Source organism: Mizuhopecten yessoensis, unplaced genomic scaffold (genome assembly GCF_002113885.1).
Source record: "Mizuhopecten yessoensis strain PY_sf001 unplaced genomic scaffold, ASM211388v2 scaffold4823, whole genome shotgun sequence".
Classification (NCBI taxonomy): domain Eukaryota; kingdom Metazoa; phylum Mollusca; class Bivalvia; order Pectinida; family Pectinidae; genus Mizuhopecten; species Mizuhopecten yessoensis.
This window is the reverse complement of record NW_018405739.1, coordinates 853,437-880,670: the sequence shown is the minus strand read 5'-3', so window position 1 is coordinate 880,670 and position 27,234 is coordinate 853,437. Positions and strand designations below refer to the sequence as shown.

Sequence of the window (27,234 nt, the reverse complement as noted above, 5' to 3'; positions counted from 1 at the left end):
TACTGGGTATTTGGGTACAGATGTCTGTGACCTGTGTATTCTTCAATGTCTACTGGGTACTAGGGTACAGATGTCTGTGACCTGTGTAATCTTGGTAATGTAGATGGCTGGATCATTCTCTGTTAGGAAGAGGGAAGATGGCTAAATTATCAACTTGGAATAAAGGTAGCTGGACTATCTACTGAGAGTGAAGATGGCAGAATTATATACTTGGATTGAAGATGGGTGAATTCTCTAGTGGGAATGACTATATATAGCTAGTTAATATGAGTTTTTACCCTGTGACAGTGATTATCTCCCCTTGAGCCCTCTGTTTCTGCATAATGAACACAATCCAGCATTATTATGGGTATTGATTTGGATATATAGAAACTGCTTGGAGATAATTGGCCTTCATACATACTCCTCCTGTATAGACATGTGGTGTAGCAAGTTATCACCAAAAGTTAGGGGCCATATGCTGTATTATAGTGCTTCAATGTTCACAATGTTTCACATGGGTAATATTTGTTTGTGTTATTCTTTCACACTACATCACTTACTATTATTGATTCTATTGTGGTTTTCACATTTACAAATAGGTCAAGGTAGTTATATTTATCAGATTGTGTTTTGACGAAGAATGTAGCAAAAAAATAAATCTTTGTGTAACAGCTATGTTAATGATATACACAGCCCTGGCTATATAATTTTATATAATGTAACCCGTATAAATGTATACACAGAAACAATCCCAGGAACAAATAGCCTCTTTACATGTACACATGCAGTTCTGGGATAAAATATTACTGCTATACATTTACACAGTAAAACAGTTGTGGGATTAAGTATAACTGTTCATGATACGTGTACATATTGAATCAGTCAAAGAACAAGATTTAGCCTCTAAACATGTTCACAGGTTTTGGATAAAAGGTAGCTGCTATACTTGTACCCATTTCTTACATAAAATATAACTTCTGTGCATGTACACAGTTCTGGCATTATTTTAATTGCTATTTATTATGTCCCCCGCCATAAAAAGGGGGGCATAAAGTGTTGCCCTTGTCCGTCGCATCCTGTCCCGTCCCGTCCATGAGTGGGGGCATTTATTTCTTACAGACATTTTCTAGTTTATTGATACAGTTATAAGTTCTGGGGTAAAATATAAATACTGTAGAGATGTGGATAAAATATAACTGCTTTATTTTACACAGTTACACCATTATATGGTCACAATACCATTGTTTTATGTATGTGTTTAGCTGTATCATTACATGGTCACAACACCATTGTTTTATGTATGTGTATAGCTGTATCATTATATGGTCACAACACCATTGTTTTATGTATGTGTATAGCTGTATCATTATATGGTCACAACACCATTGTTTTATGTATGTGTATAGCTGTATCATTATATGGTCACAACACCATTGTTTTATGTATGTGTATAGCTGTATCATTATATGGTCACAACACCATTGTTTTATGTATGTGTATAGCTGTATCATTATATGGTCACAACACCATTGTTTTATGTATGTGTATAGCTGTATCATTATATGGTCACAACACCATTGTTTTATGTATGTGTATAGCTGTATCATTATATGGTCACAACACCATTGTTTTATGTATGTGTATAGCTGTATCATTATATGGTCACAACACCATTGTTTTATGTATGTGTATAGCTGTATCATTATATGGTCACAACACCATTGTTTTATGTATGTGTATAGCTGTATCATTATATGGTCACAACACCATTGTTTTATGTATGTGTATAGCTGTATCATTATATGGTCACAACACCATTGTTTTATGTATGTGTATAGCTGTATCATTATATGGTCACAACACCATTGTTTTATGTATGTGTATAGCTGTATCATTATATGGTCACAACACCATTGTTTTATGTATGTGTATAGCTGTATCATTATATGGTCACAACACCATTGTTTTATGTATGTGTATAGCTGTATCATTATATGGTCACAACACCATTGTTTTATGTATGTGTATAGCTGTATCATTATATGGTCACAACACCATTGTTTTATGTATGTGTATAGCTGTATCATTATATGGTCACAACACCATTGTTTTATGTATGTGTATAGCTGTATCATTATATGGTCACAACACCATTGTTTTATGTATGTGTATAGCTGTATCATTATATGGTCACAACACCATTGTTTTATGTATGTGTATAGCTGTATCATTATATGGTCACAACACCATTGTTTTATGTATGTGTATAGCTGTATCATTATATGGTCACAACACCATTGTTTTATGTATGTGTATAGCTGTATCATTATATGGTCACAACACCATTCTGTTACATATTTAATCTAGTGCTGTAAATATATCTAGAATAAGATACTTGTGAAAAATTTGTCTGTTTGACATTTGATTCTTAACAATCCTAGTCTTCCAAAAGTTTTATGTAAAACCAGGAAATTAACTATTCTGTGAAGTTATGGCCTGCTGTACATGGGCTGTTTATAAAACATGGAATAATATTTCAGATTATCTGATCACATCATTCTTTTATACCAAACTATTCAAGTTTATTGATCTTGGTTGCAGGTTATTAAAGATATAAAACATCTGAGAACCAAACACTAACACATAAGTGGTACTAACGAATCATCATCTCTCCCCCATGTATTAACCATGATGGTTAGATATCGATGTTCATTATTTTAACTAATAGAACTAATTGTACAGTGACACTATAGAAAAAAGTCTTTATTTTCTAACCTAATCTAATGTATGTCACCTTTCACTGGTAATAATCATTTTAATTTGCTTAAAACCACTTCTTACTAGTATCTGTGAAGCTGTTGTGGTTATTGCAGGGAAAGGATATGTATAATATATATTCTTTGTTTAAGTATAAAGGTCTACTCCCCTTGCAATTCGCAAATGAATATGATGTTATCTTGAAAAACAGTAGTGTGATTTACCATTTGTAGTTATGTCTAGTATCTTTGAGATTTGAGACAGTTCCCTGTTTGATCTCAATCCTAGATCTAGAGACAGTTCCCTGTTTGATCTCAATCCTAGATCTAGAGACAGTTTATAACATAACACTCCAACAAAATACCCTTGGGACTGTGTGTTGAGGATACTGGTCCTGCATTCCTCTGACTAGACCCATCAGTGATGTTTTACAAGGGTTTAGAGATTACACAACATCATCTTTTAGAAGGCATATATCATGTTGCTCTCAATGTTTGTTGGTAGACTTACTTTCAGTGCTTGTTAAAAAACATTTTTACATCATGTTAATTGTGAGACAGTTAGCGTAAAGTGTTATTGTAAAGATCAGTAGCAATCAAATGAAGCCATGAATTCTAATAAATTTTGAAAAACACTTTTTTTTTTGTGTGTGAAAATTAATGTTCGAAGAATAAATTCAAATGCACTGGATCTGCTCCCTTGTAGATTTTGGACTGTCGGTAAGTTGTATCTAAAGATTTGGTGTCCATCAGCTTTGCTGCTTTTTCTTGTTATAGATGACAAAATAAATACTTATATAAAAAAAAAAATCATTTCTTAATGGCTTTTGACAAAGTTTTATTATGAGAACACATTGACTGAGTTTGTGTTTCAAGGTGTTAAGGTTAAGACCAAGGTCATTGATAGTGCCAGAAGAAAAATGTTGTAACCACTTCAGCAAGATAACTTCTTTGAAGTAATTACAGTAAATAAGAATGATGACATTATGAATATTAACTGGGTGCCTAGTTCAAAATCACCAACAAGATACTATTTGTACAAAATCCTTAAACACAGCAAATGATTTTACATGGACATGGGGCATTGATGTCCTACCAACGTTTTCTAGGTTCACCATATACATCAACGGTTTTGATGAATGATTTTAATTATCAGTAAGGAGCTTATCATTATTGGTGATGTCCTACAAAAGACTGCTGGATCTTAATATAGGGACCAAGGGGTCATCAACGAGGTTATCAGGAGGGTTATCAATTAATTATATCTAAAGAGGCAGTGGTATTCCACTCTACAATATGAGGTTTCTGAGAGTTGTAAAATATGATGGCATGCACTGTAGACTGAGACACTTTCTGCTCTGACCATATTTCTAGTCCATTGTTAACGCAGATCTGTATATAAGAGCAGCCATTTAAGGAGTGGCATGTCAGGAAGTTGAATTATGGATGAGCTCTATTTCGAGTCCCTGAGTGCTTTGGTTGAGCAATCTTAATTTTTTGTCACTAGTTGATGGTGGCTTGACATTTGAACTTGCAGGCTGTTGAACATTTCATGGGTTTTAGCACTTCCTGCTGGTGTGAGTCTTTTGAGTGATTGGACAGATCCTGATACAACAAGGGTTTCCTGGAGGGGCTTAAGGCCCACTACACTAGGTCTGGTAACAAATGGTAGTAAGACAGGCTTAGGATTCCATATACACGTATAATCTCAAAGGTGCACATCAACCCAGAACTTGTGTGGCAGCAAGACCTACAAGGAAGGATATGTGAAAATAACACAATAGGACCTGTACAAGTAAACATATGTATCTAAATTGTTGTGTTGTGCTATACAGTATAAGTTTATCAGGATATGTGCAAGGAAGTGTAATAGAAAGGCTTACACATACTTGCTAACTCTCAAAAAATTTAGGAGGGAGACTCCAATTTTTAGACACTTAAATTTAATATTTCCAGTCTGTGAATTTGTTGAACTATGCCTATTATAGAACAACTCAAAATAGGTTATTTGAAAGGGTTATTATTGTGTCCCTAGGGGAAATATACACAGATCAATTGAATCACAAGATGCAAAGTGAAGAGTAAAGGTCATGTTTGCCAATTGCAACATTTCAAATTAACCCTTTCACCCCTATGTAACTTTAGTAGACTCTACCATACATTGATTTGGACGAGTCTATTATTGTCTATAGTGGTGAAAGGATTAAACGATGTGGCAAAATCTAAAAGCATCTGAAAAATTACTTTCAATGAAAATAGGCAACATACTTCAGATGCCATAATTGAGTGTTTGAAAAATCTCTTTCCAAACTGAGGGAGAATCATCAAGAATATGTATTTAAACAATGACGAGTTATATTTCCTAATACCACAAAAAAATGGCATTGGTAGATTCAGAAAATCTTTTATGTCAATTCTATACATTTATTATGACGGTTTAATAGTGTATGGCTGGTGACATTTAGTTTTATTACAATAAAACAATATTGTTTTAATGATGAATACATTGAATCGCAAAAAGCAGTAATGTAATATCAGTTCTGCTCTTTTGGAGACAAAAAATGTATCCCAAACATACCTCCCAAACGTCCATGAATACCTTAACATGTGACTGTAGTACAGTTATTTGTGAATAAAGAAGACTATTGCAAAATAAAGTATCTTGTTGAAATAAAAGGAAAATACTGGCTAGGAATATCTCATGCCTGTTACAGGAACAGCAAATTGGTGGTGCCAGACTTGGAAATGGTTTGGTATAGATTTTATGAGTGGAGAAATGCCAGAAGGTTTCCTGTCACTGTTATAGAATCAAAGATGGCTTTATATAGATTTGTTTTGAGAGGAAACCAGCGAAATGGTGCTGTTAAGTTGGTGGTGACATTTCGTCTGCAGTCTACAGATAAAGTGTGTATAGGGCCACGAATTCTGGTGGCTACCATTTCTGGGAGTCAAGTGGGTGATTGAATCAGCTTGGTTCACTGCTTCAGGCCTCCATCAATCACAGCTAGCCCGGCTAACCAGTCATTGTACCTACCAGAACTAACATCACATTCACAACTTTCTCCCAGGATTTGTTTATCAAACAGTCTCTCTTGATCAAGGTTTCCTTGACCAGTCTGCTGAAAATCAATACAGCGGGTGTCTTGCTATGAATCACTGGCATTATGCAAAAGACTTGATTTGAATTCAGACTTGAACATTATAGACATATAAATGTATACGTCTGTATAAATCAGTTATTAAAGGCCATGAGTGTCAGAGTTCACAAAAATGTAAAGATCAACCTGAAATCTTATATGAAGTGAATGTTCATATTGGAGAAAAGTGTCACTGATACTGCCACCTTCTGTTACTATTAATCAATGTCATTATGGCATTTAGTTGGAGACTATTGACGATTAAAATGTTGTTATTTTCATTACGTGTAATTTATGCAACAATGAAAGATTTTAAGATATTAAATAAAATTCACTCAATGATTTTTTAGGTCACCTGAGACAAAGTCTCAAGTGACCTATTGTGATCGCCTTATGTCCGTCGTCGTCCGTCCGTAAACAATTTACATTTTCAGCTTCTTCTCCAAAACCCCTGAACCAATTTCAATGAAATTTTGCAGAAACCTTCCATGGCCAAAGGTTAACAAAAATAGAGGATGGTTTGGTCCCCAGCCCCCAGGGGGCCGAGGGCAGGGCCAAAAAGGTCAAATTGACTAAAATTTTAAAAAATCTTCTTCTCAAGACCCAGATATGGTAGAATCAAATACTATTCATAGATGGAAGGGTCTTATGGTCCTTTACCAAAATTGTGAATCTCTTGACCCTGGGGTCTCACGTTTCCCCCTGAGGAGGGGGTAAACTTTACTATAGTTTATATAGGGAAATCACATTTTGGACCAACATTTGTTTAATTTCGGGTGCAAAATTTATTATGGTTTATAATGGCAGATGATACTTTGAATATTACATGTTAATAACTTGATTGGAATTATAACCCTGAGTTGACAGTTTGATATTATGAGGGCTGGAGGGTGGGGCACAAAGGCGTAAGTGTGCTAAAATTTCTTCATATTCCTTGTTTAGAATCAGAGGTGCTAGTTTCAAATACCTTAAATCTGTAAGCTAGATATTGAATAAGGTGGTTTTATTGTTTTTTGTCACTTTGAATAATATTTTTGTTCATGTTAAAATCAAAATCAACTCTCTGTATAAATATATCAGGTGACCATTAAGGCCCATGGGCCTCTTGTTTATTCTTTTACTGACAGCTGCCCAACGTCATTGTTTACATCACTTTATAGCTGTAATATAGCTAATATCACCATTGCCAAGTTATTATTTTTCTAATTAACGTACATTATATCTGAAGTGATTATTAACAAGTATTACATGATGGTTAATATACACTTCCGCTGTGTTGAAGTTTGATGCTGAATCGTTGATCCCACACCTGTTTCTTACCTGTATCTCACCTGTATCCCATACCTGTATCTCACCTGTATCCCACACCTGTATCTCACCTGTATCTCACACCTGTATCTCACACCTGTATCCCACACCTGTATCTCACACCTGTATCTCACACCTGTATCCCACACCTGTATCTCACCTGTATCTCACCTGTATCCCATACCTGTATCTCACCTGTATCCCACACCTGTATCTCACCTGTATCTCACACCTGTATCCCATACCTGTATCTCACTTGTATCCCATACCTGTATCTCACCTGTCTCCCACACCTGTATCTCACACTTGTATCCCACACCTGTATCTCATACCTGTATCTCACACCTGTATCCCACACCTGTATCTCACACCTGTATCCCACACCTGTATATCATGCCTCTATCTCACATCCGTTCTAATTGGAGGCTAATTGAATAACTGACCTCACAGTTATTAGAACTTGAGGACAAAGTTTGACCTCAGTATTTTATATGTCATTAATATAACTGTGAATCCGAACCAAATCGAATGTAGCTAGAACAGGTTAATTTCTATAAACAGCTAATCAGGGAGTGCCCTAGCTGGCTAATACAAACATCCGTATACATTTTCCTCTACTGACTGACTGTACCTGATAGCTAGGACACAGTAATGGAAGGATTATACTCAGGAGTGGTTATCACTGGTGATGGGTGGCAACATGGCTGATCTCACTCATTCTTTAGTACTTTTTCTAGACTAAACAGGTTGGCCCTGTGAGGTAACGTTTGCCCAGGCATTTGGTTTTAACACCAATGGACTTTGATTGCAATACTTTTGGACCTTTACATTGGGTCTGACCTTTGGTTTTGCACACCAAAACCAATAAACTTTGCAAATGAGGTTGTCAAACTTTAAAATCTTCATGTGGCCTTAGGTTTTCTAGAGTTTTAAACTTGACGAGAGAAGCTGGGGATTAGTAGATCTTTTTCTGATCTGTCACAAGTTGGTAGTATTAAAGGTCAATCCAGGTCATAAGGTGCCCACCAAACATTTTCCTCTTCTTTGAATGGGGAGGGTCAACAGCACCAATCTGTAATAAGAGGTTAGTAGTGATAATAGTGCATGCTTTCACTGGGGACCAAACCAGTTATCCCAGACTTTCTAGTCAGACACTCTACTTTACAGGAATTTTCCTCTAGCCAGAACTAAAAAGCCAACTTTGAAAGGTACTACATCCTTTGTAGTTGTGCCATGGCCTTTGGTTTTCTAGACCAATAGGCTTTGCAAGTTTAGGTTATTAAAGGTTTAAAGTTAGGTCTGAGTTGGTTTCCTTTTACTTTAGTTTTCTACAACAACAGGGACAGCCAGAGTGAGGTTGTGTGGACCTTTATGACTCTGAATCAGGATTAGAATCTCTTTACAGCCGGCCTAATGATTAATGTTGTAGATGCGATGGATATAGTTGTCATGTATAAAGCAGTCATTAGGGAATTCTTGTGTATGCCTGGCAATTCATTTCAATCATTTACATCATCAACAGTTTGGAGCTGCAGGCTGTTTTGTCAATCTGTAAGTGATTTTTCAGGAAGAAACTTCGTATTTTGATACCATGATTCATCTCATCATTTGTTTATTGCAAACATTTAAGAATACATTTTTGTCTCGCCGCAACAAAGTAGCAGAAGCAAGACTGAGGTGTTGCTTTTCTGCCATCCCCGCCGCCAGCGGTGTCAACATTAAGTTTTTGCGTTAAAGTTAGTTTCACTGAAAATATAAGTGCTACACCAACCAAACTTGGACCAAAGATGCATCTTAGGTAGTACATCTCAACCCATGCATCAAATGCTGGATGCGGCCTACCTTTCTCAATCAAATTTAAGTTTTTTGTGTTTAAGATAGTTTCTCTGATATGTGCATCGATGGTCAAAGCGGAACACAGGTGAGACATATCAATCAGAATTGCTTGTTTTGTTAAATAAATCATGCTATGTCCAAATCCTCTTAATATCTTTAAATTGTTTTGTAATATTTAGTTTTCTTCAGATTTTCCCCTGTTCTAGGTCATTAACTTAAAAGTAAGAAATATGGGTTTGTTATTTTCCATCCTGACTCATCAGTGTCCACTGCGCCACTAGTCGGTGTCCACTGTGCCCCTCGTCGGTGTCCACTGCGCCCCTCGTCGGTGTCGACTGTGCCCCTCCTCGGTATCCACTGTGCCACTCGTCGATGTCCACTGTGCCCCTCGTCGGTGTCCACTGCGCCCCTCGTCGGTGTCCACTGTGCCACTCGTCAGTGTCCACTGTGCCCCTCGTCGGTGTCCACTGCGCCACTAGTCGGTGTCCACTGTGCCACTCGTCGGTGTCCACTGTGCCACTCTGCCCTTCGTCGGTGTCCACTGTGCCACTCTGCCCTTCGTCGGTGTCCACTGTGCCACTTGTCAGTGTCCACTGTGCCACTTGTCGGTGTCCATGCACTGTGCCACTCGTCGGTGTCCACTGTGCATTGATAATCATCAAGGGGACTGAAATAGAGTCTTACTTTGGTTTCTGTAAGATGTTGCCTTGAGACGTATTTTGGGGTAACAGTGGCTGCACCAGAAGTCAACCCTGAGCTGTACATAATACAGCATGATTTTATAACATGCAGCTGATTTCTGACTGGTCAATAGCCTTGTACATTATCACTTCTGCTGGTCAGCTATTAATGTCTGCCTGTAGCTCTACTTACTGTCAGGTATGAAAATAGACACAGACAATAACCTATTACTTACTAATTCTATTGTTGTCTATTAACTGGTTGGGGGACTACAGATTGCTCAGCATTTACCTTATTGTTGTTATTAGGAAATTCTCAGCTTTGGTCACAACACATTAGCAAAATATCTATAAAAATATTTTTGGAGCAATTATTCAGGATTATTATAGTTATTTGTAGTAACACACATGAGCTTTCATTGTAGTAACACACATGAGCTTTCATTTAATTACTTGATTTACCAATAATGCAATTAGCACCAAAAAACCCACTTCATGTACTATGATATATACTTGATAATCTAAATACTGTGATAAATCTGTGATTATTATGCAATTGAAATCTGTGATCATATGTGATATTTGTACCTGCATGTATCTTGCTTTTACCGAATAAATATTATTATTATTATTATTATGCTGGCTGTGATTAATTTATATTACTTCATTATCACCCGATCTAGGTCAGATGGAATAATATGTAATGAACTTGTTTATCCTTCCATGAGGGGTTCTTTGTTTCAGCACTATAACTTGAATAACACTCAAACTTCATGCACTGCTTCCTACCAGAAATGCTTGTTTGGTATTGCTTTTTAGATCCAAAGGTCAAAGGTTAAATTCACTTTCACTTGAAAATTTCAATCCACACAATAGCTCAAATGCCTGATGGGCAACCTAGCTCAAGCATGAAATGCTGCTTACTAAATTAGAGGATTAAGTATTGTGTCACTATTCCTTGTTTTCAGTTGGATTACCTAAGGATTAACAACAGGCTTTTGTAATAAACAATTTTATGTATGAGATGATCAGAGATCCATGTATAGTCAAGGTAAAAGGTGGAAGTGCGTCAGAGTTGTAATTGTTTTTCCTGTTTTTGTCCCATGATAAACTAAGCATAAAGTTAGTGGATTGTTTAATGCCCCATAGCCACTGTGCAATTCATTATTCAAATACACAGAACCTATATGTGTCTAGGCTGATCCTCTTATACTACTGTGTCTGTCAGAGACTTTGTCCAGTGACATGGAAACAGTCAGGTGTAAAGATAGAACATTATATCTATGCATTTTTTTTTGTCTGGATCCTTTGTTAAGATTGTCACAATAGCACAATTAAAACTTACATTCTAATTCCTTTTGTTGTCATGCTGGGATAAAATTATATTGTATGTATTCCAACAAAGTAATTAGATAGTTGTAGATACACTGTGTACAACATAATTGCCGTCTTGGAATTTGCTGGTTTAGCACTCCTTACACCTAAGTTAATGAGAAGGAATGTCAATTGTACAAAGCTCCAAGTTGGCATTGATTCTGCACCAGCACGAAAGCTGTAACACTCTCTCAGAGGGGAGATAACTGACTTTAACTACTGCTATATTAGGTTCTGAAGTAATGATAATTGAGAGTAGTGGTGACAGTACCTGCGTCATCCCCTTGATGTAACGGGATAGCAGAGCCAGTACACGACAGGTTTGTGTTAGCAATTCAGCACTAAAAATATTTAGTACTGGGGACACAGTTGCCAAGCATATGATGTAGGATCTCTTTGGAGTTTGAGGCAAACAATGAGTCTGATTTTACTTTGTGTTCACCTAATCACTAGAATAAATAAAAACAACTTGTAAAATTGTACCCAAAAATTAAAAGAGAAAAGACCAAGGATCAGTAGATAAATCAGCGGTTATGATGAATGATCAAGCAGTTATTGAATTAGATAATACTGTTTTATGTCGCAATCAAGTGTATCATAATCCATATAAAGGGTACTCTTGATTATTCTAAGTTATACTCCTTATAAGGAATTCTCTTGACTACTCTTAATGTTCACCATACACATTTTCTTGATTGCAAAGGGGCAATACATCATTATTTGAATTTTGAATCTGCTTGTTTGCTAAGAGTACGCCAACTGAATACTTTTGTTTGCTCTTAGTACACCATTTGAACCCTTGCTTGGTAAATGTCTACCATGTGAATGCTCTGTTTGCTAAGAGCACCACCCTCTAAATGTTCTTTTTTTGCTCTCATTACACCATTTGAACCCTTGCTTGGTAAATGTCTACCATGTGAATGCTCTGTTTGCTAAGAGCACCACCCTCTAAATGGTTTTTTTTTGCTCTTACTACACCATTTGAACCCTTGCTTGGTAAATGCCTACCATGTGAATGCTCTGTTTGCTAAGAGAACCACCCTCTAAATGTTCTTTTTTTGCTCTCATTACACCATTTGAACACTTGCTTGGTAAATGTCTACCATGTGAATGCTCTGTTTGCTAAGAGCACCACCCTCTAAATGTTTTTTTTTGCTCTTACTACAACATTTGAACCCTTGCTTGGTAAATGCCTACCATGTGATTGCTCGGTTTGCTAAGAGCACCACCCTCTAAATGTTCTTTTTTGCTATTAGTACACCATTTGAACGCTTGCTTGGTAAATGCCTACCATGTGATTGCTCTGTTTCCTAAGAGCACCACCCTCTAAATGTTCTTTTTTGCTCTTAGTACACCATTTGAACCCTTGCTTGGTAAATGTCTACCATGTGATTGCTCTGTTTGCTAAGAGCACTACCTTCTAAATGTTCTTTTTTGCTCTTAGTACACCATTTGAACCCTTGCTTGGTAAATGTCTACCATGTGAATGCTCTGTTTGCTAGAGCGCCACCATCTAAATGCTTTAGTTTTTGATTCCTTGATGTATACCCTCTGAATTCTCTTGATTATTAAGAGTACATAATCTGAATGAATTTGATTTCTTATAGTATACTATCTGAATTAGCTAACTCTTGATTGTTAATGGTACACTCTCTTGATTATCTTTGTAGCACATAATACACCATTGAAATGCTCTTTAATTACTGCAACTGTACTATCTGAATACTGTTGATTGCTAGGGGTATACCATCTCCATGATCTTGATTTTCTCATGAGATATGGATAGCTTCATCAATGTGTGAACAAATGTTTCTTTTAAGAGGCCTACAATTTAATGTAAAAAAATATAGGAGTGGCAAGTTTATTTGATAATGAAATTAAGCTGAATTCATCTTGTCTATCAAAGCCAATAATACATGGTAAAGGTATTGTAATGTTTGATGGTTGATGATCTACAACAAACATTGCATTTGGTGTAAAAAGGTTTTATTATAGGTATACGTTAAATTACAGTCATCCTCAGAAGAGGCACCTTTATTACATGTAGCACACTGAGTTTATAACTGGAGCTGATATCTGATAGATAATTACACTTATTTATTAAACTTAGTTACTGGTCAATGGTATGTCACTGTCCTATCCTCCTCCTAGCTTCATACTGGCCGATTATTATTAAATCATTTAGAGCAACTAATCCTTACTTGTTAAGTAAATAATGTAAAAACATACCTTTACCTGTATTTTCTAAATATAGCCTTTTTGTATTGTGTTAATCTGACTGGACAGAGATGATTGTATGTTATACAGTACAATGCATGCCGTATCCGCTTAAAAGTTTTTTTTGTACTGTTTGTGACATAGATAAGTGTAGGATTTCAAACACTCATTGGTATTTTGTGAAAAAGAAAATATGATATGGTTCTTGATCTAGATAAATCAGTTTGATTTCTGTTACATTTTGGTGGGTATTCTGACAATTGTATTAGCCAGTAATTATTGATGATATTCTGACAGCCCTAATTGTTACTGATGAGGATTAGGGGGAGCCCAACTTCCCTGCAATGCGGTCAATTTCAATGTGGTATTATTCAGAGTTCTCATGATAGTAGGTCAACTCAAAACGAAGGGTTGATGAACAACACCACTGGATCCTATTCATAATTATGTTTACTTGCCATATCCACAGTACTTTTACTGATGAGGTGATAATTTGTGTCTGCTCTAGATTAGCTGCCATCTAGAGTGATTAAACAGTTTGTCACACAAAGATTGTGTTAATTTGTGAGTGAGCTGCAAACTACAGTATAGGGATGTCTAGCCTGTTAAGTGAGGATTTTTAATATTAACCAATTTAAGGATACCTGCTACCTGATTACACCCAACACCATATCTAGTGTTATACAATGTACCTGTAATTGATATTAGAGTTACCTCCCTTGATAAGATATAATTCTGTGCAGTATTATTAATTAGTGGAGAGTTATCAAAGCATGTTACCTAAATTAACTTAATGAGCCCAAATTATTTCAAATTTAAACAATATTTCATTTGTATTGTTTTTTACAATGATGGACAACAGTTACGAACAAAAACAAACGGAATTCAGGAAAAAACAAACTAAGTACGGTTGCTTCTTGAATAATTCTATTCTTAATTACCATTTCATTTAAACATATTCTTAAAAAATTTAAGAAATTGAAAGATTGTTAAAAAATAAAAAATATTTTTCTGAACTGTGCATTTTATAGTATTGCACCTAATACATAGAATTTAGCTTGTTATCATTTATATAGTGGTTGAAAGATTAAAAATTATTTTTTTTAATATGTTGGAATTATTTAGCACTATCATACTAATGCTACAATCAGCACAATTAGTCAATTATTAGTTGTAGATCTGCTAAACTAATGATTCTACTGAAAAAATGTAAGCGTTGATTCATAACAGGAAAGGAAAATTGTGACAATCCAGGCCAGGATTAGAACCTGGAGTGTTGATCATTATACTCCAGATGGATGCTGTAACAAACTGCCCTACCTGCTGACCTTCCTCACTTAACAAAGTCTTTTATCCTGAAGACACACTGGACCCTAATCTAAACCATTTCCAATAGTGTATTTAGTTTTCATGTTTACAAAGTCACTTTTTCTATCGGGTCACAAGGAGTTGAACCAGTAACTACAGATAAATAGTCCTTAGTACTTTATTAGAGAGCTAAATGGAAATTCCCTTATGGTAAGTCAGTAAAAAGCAGCTAGATAGAAGCAACTTGATTGTTCATCAATGCGACAGATTTATCAAAAGTTATAATTGTTTAAGAATACTTACTTTAAAGTACCATGTAGATGTGGTTTTGAGTTATCATTATGACGTATGGCCTAGTTTACTTTGATAATGATTGTATGTGTTTAGGACAAGATGGTGGAGATAACGGTTGAGAGTCTGTGTTTAGATCTCGGCATTGTGTTAATATTGATAGATAGACTCCCTCAAACACTCCATTCTAGACCGGTATTCAAGCCCTGCACTCACATTCTATATATAGCTGAACAAAATATTGATATTTGTTGAAAATCAACAGTTCTGCGTCACTGTAACCATAACAACAGTATAATGTACAAAACACACCCATAATGGGCATTGACTATTTGAAGAATGTTTTTCTTGGTTAACAATAATTTATTTCCAATTATCCTGTTCATAGCATATTGTCAATAATTATTTGAATCTGCCTATTGGATAAGCCTCATTGCCATTCTGTAGTGTACGGATCCAGGACCGATTTCTCTGCAGGTTTTAGTTACGGTTGTTAAGAATACCAATACTTGACGCCGCCTCTCGCCCAGAGTAAACCCTCGGAGGCAGCATGGGGTACTTGTAGTGATGAAATAATTTGGAGTTTTCACGTCACAAATCGATAAAAGAGACTGCTTTGAACACACATTTTTAGAACCCATTATTTAACAAAACAACTTTTTTGTGTTAAAAAAAAATATTTCTGAGCTTGATTTTGAGTGTTTGTGATAGTTTATTGGCACAGCCAGTTTATCAGTGTGTTTTATCCTGACAGTAGTTGATATTGTCTGGCTGTTTTACCATAGGTTAGGAGTTAGAATCAATTTTAGGGACATATTTTGAATTTTGAATTCATCAGTGACATGTGTCACCTGTGACTTTATGCCATGGTACAGCCTTTGTGGTCCATCAGCCATCTTCCCTGAGGCCTTAAAGTTATAATACCATATTCATACCATTTACAAATATAACTTTCTTTGTTGATCATTTTATGTATATATGTATATGCACTAGATGTCATCAAACCAGATAAGTGATATTACGTCAGGTCTTGTGGTCCTCTTACTTCAGGATGTCGTGAAATTAATTTAATTTGATCAAAAGGTTCAGAACCAACGTCAGGAATTTTTAAGGCTCATATTGACTCTAGTTGTATTCATGTGTCGTTAAAAGGAATGTTGCAAAAACGGAGTAAATGGCTGCCGTGGTGCACTGTTTAGCTGTTGATCCGAATACCTGAATGTCATTCACAAACCCACTTACCCTAAGGAGCTCTCGGGTGTTCAAATCAGTAGAATAATGTCAGAATCGTGACAGTTCAGTTTTCAAAGCCTGGCAGCTATCTAAAAAATTACTTTACATTAGAAAATAGTACCAGAAATGTTCAAGACAACTGAGAGTTTACCATTGATCTCGACCAAACATTGACCATTAGGTTACAAGTAATTATAGCAATACCTGAAATGAGAAGGTGATCTATTGTTTTGTGGTATTTTCTTATTTTGGGGTGGCTCTTGACGGTATAGTTTTGGTTGCATACAATTAAGAGTTAGGTTTCTGTGTATAATCAAATAAATGAATTAAGAGCAGTTGAGAATTTGTTAGTTTGGGGTTTTGATACCGTTGCAACAGCTGAGGTCGTGAGAACGGGAGAGCAGTTGGGGGGATACAATTCCAGAAGTAATAAACCCCGATCTTATTGTTCTTAACACAATCGTATATACAATAGTCTGCAATGCTGGCATTTTATTCCTTTAAATCCCATGTCATTTTTAATCTGGAAAGGTCTAATCAGTAGACAAAGGTAATGGATAGATTTCTTCCTGGTTCGTTATATAGCTGTCAAACTGCTTGAAATAGATAAAAAAAAAATAATATGGAACTTCCTTGTTGTGTTTTGATGTAATTTTATAAGGTGACCATATTATACCCTGTTGTGCCCTGTCTAAGTCTCACTTCACCTGTCGAGATCACAAGAATTTTATGTTTCATTGATCAAAATGCTATCAACCTTGTGTCACGAACTAGGGTTAAATGGATTCTAGCTCATTACACATTGATACTCTAGCTCATTACACATTGATACTCTAGCTCATTACATATTGATACACCTTGATGAGGACCCAGGCTAATACATTATGGGTATTTTCACCGATCTTTAGCTTGGTTTCATAATTTACATATATTCCAAGATCCCTGGGTTTATTACAGACTCGCAGAGATTATTGACACAGGTTAAGCACTATTGACTTTTCCGTGGATATCTTTTGTTGGTGCTGACTGAGAACCATTCTTCCATCAACTACTGCTATAGATACAGCTACATCTACACAGAGGCCTACTGCCTCATCAATAATCACAGCCTTCCCAGGGTCCTTTGTGAGTATTGATCTGCTGGCTGTCTACCACCTTCATGGAAGCCCCTCACTACTGGATCTAACTACTCTCAACGCATTTTTCTCTTTTCTGGCTGAAATGTGACTCTATTTGGAAATTGTCTTGAACACTTGATTAAAAGCTGTGCCTATTGGCATTAGTTGAGGACTCACTGCAGAACCTGGTAAGTGAGGGGAGGGGGGTTTCAATCCTTGCCTTTGGTCACCAACCGAACAGGAGAAAAACTCCACAATGGTGGCAGTGTATTGATCTCCGGGATCACGGGCACAGCAATAAGATGTCTCTGTGATGTTTCGGTTTTCATTTCTGATATACATGTATATGTGATTCTGACTCAATATTACCATATAAGTTTTATCTAGATATAAAGGTCAGTTCTACTTACTGGTAGTTATCTTAATTTTCTCTGATCAATCCTTGTTTTTCTTTTCTTATAGAAAAAAAAATCTACATAAAACAAGAAAAAAATCTTAACTGCTTACCATGGTCTTTCGGTTGACCTAGATTCTTGTTTTTAATAAAGAATAATCCTCATTATTGTAGATTTTCTGTATTTATTTTCTAAAAGTTTTCTAGAGTAAGGATGTATGATTTTCTCCTCCTTATTTCACAATGTGATTCAATGAGATAAGTCTATGAATGAAGATAAAAGATGTCGTCTATAAATGAAGATAAAAGATGTCTCATATGACATGATGGTTTGTATTGAAAGTTAAATTTAACAATTTAACTCATGAGATTATGGGAAACATATAGTGTAATAACATTATAGATTCTTCATCCTGCTGTATCTGGCGGAATGTAGTAGGCTCATTACAGAGAATGTCAGTGTGTGGACCTGTTAGTGGATACCATTAGACCGTATGGATACATGGTATTTATGACTACTTTGTTCAGTGTAAGGTTAACAAGTATCATTGTGGTTAAGAGAATGGAAATTATATGTAACTAGTTACCACCATAGATGTTGTTTAGATTCTAGACTATTTTGTTCAGTGTCGGGTTATAGGAAACAGTGTTGAATAATGTGTACCAATATTGAATAATGTGTACCAATATTAATAACGTGTACCAATATTGAATAATGTGTACCAACATTGAATAACGTATACCAATATTGAATAATGTGTACCAACATTGATTAATGTGTACCAATATTGAATAATGTGGACCAACATTGAATAACGTGTACCAAAATTGAATAATGTGTACCAATATTGAACAACGTGTACCAATATTGAATAACGTGCACCAATATTGAATAACGTGTACCAATGTTGAATAGCATATACCAATGTTGAATAACATATACCAATGTTGAATTATGTGTACCAATATTGACTAATGTGTACCAACATTGAATAACGTGTACCAATATTGAATAACGTGTACCAATATTGAATAACGTGTACCAATGTTGAATAACGTAAACCAATGTTGAATAATGTATACCAATGTTGAATAACGTATACCAATGTTGAATAACATATACCAATGTTGAATTATGTGTACCAATATTGAATATTGTGTACCAATGTTGAATAACATATACCAATGTTGAATAATGTATACCAATGTTGAATAACGTTTACCAGTATCAGGTTTAGGTTAACAAACTCAGATAACCGGAACAATGATGACTATAACAATACCAATATTGAATAACAGGTAGCGTTGTTGGGTAATAATGAGTAACATTGTACGTATGTGTATGACAAAATGGTGATCTAAAGACGCCATTAATTACATTAATGTTGAGCAATTTGTTGGTACTACAATTAACTTGAAGTCTGACTGAGGTAAAAGGCAACAGAGAGAGCATTGTGATGGCTGAAAGATTGAGTGTTTTCACTGTGGTGTGGGTCGATGATGTTGAAACTAATTTTCCAATATTTGGGGTAACATTGTATCCAAAAGAAAGATGATATGTCAAAGGCCATAAAATGTTACTGAGTGTGATATGAGAAAGATAGATAAAATCTTTGTTTTATGTTGGGTAGCATTATGTGATGTTTTGTGGTCATGTCAGTATGGTATACCAGGGGTGTGATGTGTGAGGGGTAAAGGATACCGAGATTCATTGTTCTATGTTAGTAACATTGTGTGTGAGAGAATGGTGAGGTATATAACTTTTCCACGGTGTGTGGTGAATTGACGAGTAATGTATTATAGGAGGAAGACGATGTTATGTGGTATATTGATGAATTATAAATGGATCAAGCTGGGGTGTTCTATCAATGGCTATAGCGCTGAAATGTCAAACATAGAACCAGGAAAAACAGCTGAAAGAGGCTTATGTTTAGCTCTGTGATTATTAGATTTACAAATGTACATTGTTTAGAATTAACTGCTGTTGTTGACTTATAAAGTTAGCATTAAACTGCTTTCATATGACATTCCTAAGTCAATATGAATGCCAGCTGGAAATTACTATGAGTGCCAACTGAAAGCGGTTCAAAACTTACATATACTGTCATTGTAACATCTGAATTTTATAGAAAGTTTAATTAATTTATTAAAAAAATGGCATTTAGTTCAAAAAAGTGTATGGATCTTGTATGCATGTTCAATGAATAGAACTGCCATCTTCTGGGAAAGGTCAATGGTTCTTCTGGGAAAGGTCAATGGTTCTTCTGGGAAAGGTCAACGGTATCCATGTAACAGTTGTGATGTGATGTTAGTGATTTCTTCAACAATTGGGATTTTACGCCGTTAATAGCTGATACGAATGCCATCAAAATTTAGAAGGTTTGTGTTATGTTGAATATTTATCTATTTAGTATTATGTCTCTTTCCAGAGGTAACTGTTCATTTCAAGTGTTGTCTGGGGAAGTATAGCACCCAAACCCTTAGGCCTCAGGGCATTAAACCTTACCAGATAACACAATTAGAGCATTGTTTCCAAGCGAGAGAGACAGAATTGATTTAGTACATATCACATAGACTTTTGAAAGTGCAAACCTTGGCTGATGGTGAGCAGTGAACCCTTGGACTATATGTCTCCATTCACTGTACCTGACAGTAGCATCACAATAGAATCTGAATTGGTAAATAAACTGTTCTGTAGTTTATGGCAAAGTTGTCATTTCCTAATCTTCTTTCTTGCATGTTATCTTTTGTTACAATCTTTTTGCCTGTTGTGTTAGTATTTGGATGTGCCTCTGCAAAAATGTCTGAATTTTCCTTTGGTAATCATTGTTTGCTGACTTCATGGCAGATGACAACAATAAAATGAAAGTAGAATGTACAGCCTAGCACCCTATGGCAATGGTCCCAAGTCGTGGTACATGTATTACTGTCCAAATAAAAACACATTTAGATATGACAGTACAGAGTTGTACAGTTATCATAACAGGCAGGGGACATTCCAATGAAGTACTGGTAACTTTTGTAATGATGTTAGCCTCATATTGCAGTGAGCTGTCACTACCGATACTTGTTGAGTACTGGTAACTTTTGTAATGATGTTTGCCTCATATTATAGTGAGCTGTGACTACCGATCCTTGTTGAGTACTGGTAACTTTTGTAATGATGTTATCCTCATTTTATAGTGAGCTGTGACTACCGATACTTGTTTAGTACTGGTAACTTTTGTAATGATGTTAGCCTCATATTACAGTGAGCTGTGACTACTGATACTTGTTGAGTACTGGTAACTTTTGTAATGATGTTATCCTCATTTTATAGTGAGCTGTGACTACCGATACTTGTTGAGTCCTGGTAAACTTTTGTAATGATGTTAGCCTCATATTGTAGGTAGCTGTGACTACCGATACTTGTTGAGTACTGGTAAACTTTTGTAATGATGTTAGCCTCATATTACAGTGAGCTGTGACTACTGATACTTGTTGAGTACTGGTAACTTTTGTAAGGATGTTGGCCTCATATTGTAGTGAGCTGTGACTACCGATACTTTTTGAGTACTGGTAACTTTTGTAATGATTTTAGCCTCATTTTATAGGGAGCTGTGACTACCGATACTTGTTGAGTACTGGGAAACTTTTGTAATGATGTTAGCCTCATATTGCAGTGAGCTGTCACTACCGATACTTGTTGAGTACTGGTAACTTTTGTAATGATGTTTGCCTCATATTATAGTGAGCTGTGACTACCGATACTTGTTGAGTACTGGTAAACTTTTGTAATGATGTTAGCCTCATATTATAGTGAGCTGTGAATACCGATACTTGTTGAATACTGGTAACTTTTGTAATGATGTTAGCCTCATATTGTAGTGAGCTGTGACTACCGATACTTGTTGAGTACTGGGAACTTTTGTAATGATGTTAGCCTCATATTGTAGTGAGCTGTGACTACCGATACTTGTTGAGTCCTGGTAAACTTTTGTAATGATGTTAGCCTCATATTGTAGTGAGCTGTGACTCCCGATACTTGTTGAGTACTGGTAAACTTTTGTAATGATGTTAGCCTCATATTGTAGGTAGCTGTGACTACCGATACTTGTTGAGTACTGGTAACTTTTGTAATGATGTTAGCCTACTACGGATACAAACTGTGCTTCGTTGACTGGGTAACTTCACATTTTATGCATAGTTTTTAGCTTTATTCTACAATTAACATGATTCCTATACTGAAATTTACTGCATCTCATTGCATGTCAGAAACATGTGATTCTCATTGCATGTCAGAAACATGTGATTCTGAAATGATTAAGTAGTGTTTGCTAACTTTCATTGGTTTCTCTGTGGACTTAACTATAACTTTTAATTGACATTTTTGTTGTATGATAACTTAGTTTACTGGTTTCCAACCAAGTGTTTGTCAAATACCATTATGTCTGAAATACTATGAACAGTAGCTGTAACTAATACGGTAATACATGTACCTCTTCCTGAGAGGTGTGGTCTTGTAAATGTCAAGTTGATGATGAGATTTAAAAAAAAATCCATTTACACCACTGAAAGACAATGTCTTTCATATGAAATAAACATAGAGATGACAAAGTACATGTACTTCTCAACATCAACTCGAGCAATTTATATAAACTGCAAAACTTTTTATTGGAACTAGAACAAATCCTGCTAGAATTTATTACCACTACGTAGGTGTATAATGGTAAGTGTGAATAGGTCAGACTCAGTACGGAAGTGGTGAACCTCTGGCTACATAATTAGAAGCTTTAGCCAGTGTATGAAGTAATCACCTGCATTATCAGAATAACATCATTTGATCACTGGGATGTTGACGATCACGTCACACGTTTTATATAGCATGTATGTTCATTAGTGACAAAGCCGACCTAATTCACACCATTGTTTTCCATTGATCTGATACACACCCGACAATAGTATAATTCTCTGATCACCATGTTCTGATCTAGGTTCTAGTAACATTGACATTAATTGGATTTGTCAGAATTAATCACCACAAACCCAATCTCCCAACAACTGTTCTGATGACTAGGTGAATCTACGTCCATCAGGTATGACCTTGGGTCATGAGGAAATGGCTTTTTATATGAAACATTGTCTATAAACAATAATTGATACAGCTCAGCTCGCCCAATTAACCTATTTTTTTAAGCCTGTGACAAGTACACAGGGTAAGAACAGTAGAAGTTAAAGGGGTGTCTTTTTAGGATTTTGTGGATTCAGAGAAATTTATTCCTTTTTAGGGGAAAAAACTTTAACCTTTTTCAATTATTATAATATTGGAAAGAATTTTATTGGATTTTCCATTAGATGTAAATATAGTATAATACCTAAAGTTAGCGAAGAAGATTTGACAGTTTTCTAAATCATTTTCAAGAAATTCATTTTCTAACACATTATTTTTTTCAAATTTTCTCCTTAATCATTCCTGTTATTGAAATATTTTAATTTCCTAGAACATCAGGTTTAAAATGAGATCAGAATGCTATTATGTGTCTTTCTCAACAATCTGAATTGCTTCCAAAGAACAAATAAGATTTGTCCTTTTATTACTGTAATACCTGATTGAATGTGATGTGTTTTTATGTTAGTGAAGATGAGATCTAACCTACAGACAGAATAGTTGCAAGTTATCCAATGCTCCTGCTGGACTCGATGATAACTTTCTCAAGGATGATGTACATATACCATCTTTTGTGACATTGTTGATAATTTACTGTGTGCTGCACAATCTTAGGGTGACAGTGTTGATAATTTACTGTGTGCTGCACCATCTTAGGGTGACATTGTTGATAAGTTACTGTGTGCTGCACCATCTCAGGGTGACATTGTTGATAAGTTACTGTGTGCTGCACCATCTCAGGGTGACATTGTTGATAATTTACTGTGTGCTGCACCATCTTAGGGTGACAGTGTAGATAATTTACTGTGTGCTGCACTATCTTAGGGTGACAGTGTTGATAATTTACTGTGTGCTGCACTATCTTAGGGTGACAGTGTTGATAATTTACTGTGTGCTGCACCATCTTAGGGTGACAGTGTTGATAATTTTCTGTGTGCTGCACCATCTTAGGGTGACATTGTTGATAATTTACTGTATGCTGCCCCATCTCAGGGTGACATTGTTGATAATTTACTGTGTGCTGCACCATCTAAAGGTGACATTGTTGATAATTTGCTGTGTGCTGCACCATCTTAGGGTGACAGTGTTGATAATTTACTGTGTGCTGTACCATCTCAGGGTGACAGTATTGATAATTTACTGTGTGCTGCACCATCTCAGGGTGACATTGTTGATAATTTACTGTGTGCTGCATCATCTCAGGGTGACATTGTTGATAATTTACTGTGTGCTGTACCATCTCAGAGTGACAGTATTGATAATTTACTGTGTGCTGCACCATCTCATGGTGACATTGTTGATAATTTACTGTGTGCTGTACCATCTCAGGGTGACAGTATTGATAATTTACTGTGTGCTGCACCATCTCAGGGTGACATTGTTGATAATTCTGCACCATCTCAGGGTGACATTGTTGATAATTCTGCACCATCTCAGGGTGACATTGTTGATAATTTGCTGTGTGCTGCACCATCTTAGGGTGACAGTGTTGATAATTTTCTGTGTGCTGCACCATCTTAGGGTGACATTGTTGATAATTTACTGTGTGCTGCACCATCTCAAGGTGACATTGTTGATAATTTACTGTGTGCCGCAATGTCTTGAGTTGACATTGAAACTTCATTTTCAGAACTAATGATGTTATTTACTGTGCAAGGTTCTGTGGAAGACTTCAAATATTTTGTGTACAGAACATACTAATGTAATGGTGATCTGCAGAATTGTTTTTGAGGATAGAAGTCCATATGGAGCTCAATCTTTGTACTCGTAAATTAGATATTTGGTCAAATAAAGGTATGAACACTGCAAAACAAATGCCCCTCCCTCCGACACGCTCATAATGAAACCTTTTTATGTCAGAACGCCCATCCCTCCGACACACTCATAATGAAACCTTTCTATGTCAGAATGTCCCTCCCTCCCCAATTATTCCAGAAGTGCACTGAAGCACAGATATTGGAATATAGAATATATCATTTAGTGTTATCAATCCACCCACACAGGATAATGGAAATGTATTGAACTCCTGGAACGAGAGACATAAATTCACAGCAGGCGTAGCCACATTCTCAGATTGTTGTCAGTGCTTCAGTCAAGTGTTCAGAGAGAATATTGTTTTGGCGTGACAAATGTTGTCAGCCTACAGGAACTGTACTGTGCGTTTTAAACAGCATCCGTGTCCCGCTGTGTATTTGCTGTATGTTGATTAGAGTCACCATGTGATGCAGAGATACTATACAAGAATCAGGAGTGATGACCAAAGCATGGCGCCTGTAGTAATATTGATTGTCATAATGGAGCACTTTCTGTTGATATTTTTCTTGAATTCCATGAATATTTCAAAACATGTTGATTTGGCAATCTTTGCATACAAGATTTATTGCATCGTTCATTGGTCGCAGTTCTGTTATCTTTGCTATATTTGTCTGTTGTGTTGATCTAGTTTGTGTTTTTTCCAAGCATTGCTCTTCTCATGGGATATTTGAAGTGCAGAAGTAGCACAACATGGCATTGTAATAACCAACTACACCCACGCAATTTCTTCAAGCCCACAGTTCTTCCTGTCCTGGAAATCATGCAACTACTTGATAATCAATTACAACTACTTGATAATCAATTACAATTGAGACTTAGAAAACGACAGGGAACTGACAACTGTTACTATGCTTGAATGTTTTCTATCCAAATCTGATTTTATCTTTAATTTTTTTTCCCCATAAAGAGGGAAAATAAAATGGGGTGATCAATATTTTCTAAAATTGTTCGCAGTTCAAAAATCAGAGAATGTTTAAATGCTTTAAGGGAAAATTTCTAATTCATGTCAAAGAGTATATGCATCAGATGCTTAAGGAGAAAAGTATTATTTGAAATCTTCAATATTGCTTGAATATTGCATAAAAATAACCTTAAAACTATATGATATAGCTATTTTGATGATGTATGTAAATGTGTCCAGACCAGGCAGACGCTATCTTGTTTGTTTGTGATGTGATAACAACATTTGACAAGCATTATGGATGTTTCCTTCTGTTCCTGTAATACGTTTTTAGCTGTTGACGTGTGTGATTGTCACAGCTGGTAGGTCCCACAGAGACATTTGTATACACACTGCTGTCAACCAAAGTTATTGCCCAGAATCACTGTAAACATAAACTGCACATTTCTCCGTAAGACTTAGCAATGATTTATTGGAGAGGCATATTTCTGGGCTTAATCACATTGTCACATTCATAGGTCAGATTTATAATACTTATAGACAGGGCGGTACTGTGGTGGTCCTATGTAGGATTGTACGGGTAATAACAGTAGTCAAAAACAGGTTCTTTATTGGGGCTCTCCCCTCCCCACCCCCTCCCACACACACATTTTCAGGGACAAATTATCAAGTAAAAAAATTCAAACAAATTATTTATTAAATATCAATTTACCTAAGCTGTTTATAAATATTAACTCACACAAGCCATACAATATATATCAGACAAACTATTCATTAGATATTTTTTTATTTATTTTTTTATCAAATGATAATTCTGGCAAACCATTTAGTAAATTCATTCAAACTGTTTATGAAAAATCAATTCTCCAAAACTATTTATTAAATACAAACTCACACAATCTATTTATCAATAAAACCATAAAGAAACCCTGCGATGGGAGAAGTCTGTGTAACAGCTAGATATACAGGGACCTGCTATTTGTCTGGCTGTATACTCAACTTGTAACCCTATGTTCAGTAAATCACTTTACAGTAACCATTACAAATCAGGAGTAAGTATTGATTGGGTGCTGATACAATATTAGATGGGAAAGCATTTTCTGAATGTGGAAAGAAGACTAGGATTTCCTGGTATTTTTTGTTGTTGATGTTGAAAATGAATGGAAAAGCTAAAACAAGAAGTTTATACATTAGTTGATTAGAGCTTTCATTTATAAAGTGAGTTAGGAAGTCCCAAGAGAATGATGGTTCAAAAAGGATATAAAACAAGAAATATTGGGATCTACTTTCATGTAGGAAGTGAACGCATAAAAGTAAAATAGATCAGCAAACCTTATACAGAAAGATTATATCAGAGTATAGAAAAACATGTACAGATAATGGCAGTAATGGCGAGCTACAGCTCAGTTTAGAAATACAGGAAGTGTGTGGTATTTACATGTTTGTCACATGATAGTGGTGTGGGGATGTGCTTTCAGCTATCTTTACCTGGCTGGCAGAGTTGTGTGGGGATGTGCTGAGCTATCTTTACCTGGCTGATAGAGTTGTGTGGGGATGTACTGTCAGCTATCTTTACTTGGCTGATAGAGTTGTGTGGGGATGTACTGTCAGCTATCTTTACTTGGCTGATAGAGTTGTGTGGGGATGTACTGTCAGCTATCTTTACCTGGCTGATAGAGTTGTGTGGGGATGTACTGTCAGCTATCTTTACCTGGCTGATAGAGTTGTGTGGGGATGT

The 27,234-nt window shown here is 35.9% G+C and overlaps 1 protein-coding gene across 7 annotated transcripts in view; it reads left to right on the top strand.

The window, feature by feature from the left end:
- LOC110449826 (synaptotagmin-1-like) overlaps positions 1–27,234 on the top strand; it is a 95,412-nt gene that overhangs the window by 31,742 nt on the left and 36,436 nt on the right. The window contains exon 1 of one of the 7 annotated variants that reach the window (XM_021496936.1): positions 16,921–17,428. The exons of the other annotated variants lie outside the window; for them this stretch is intronic. The gene's annotated coding sequence lies outside the window, so the exon portion shown is untranslated. Of the gene's footprint in view, positions 1–16,920; positions 17,429–27,234 lie in introns of those variants that run through there. 7 annotated transcript variants of the gene reach the window in all.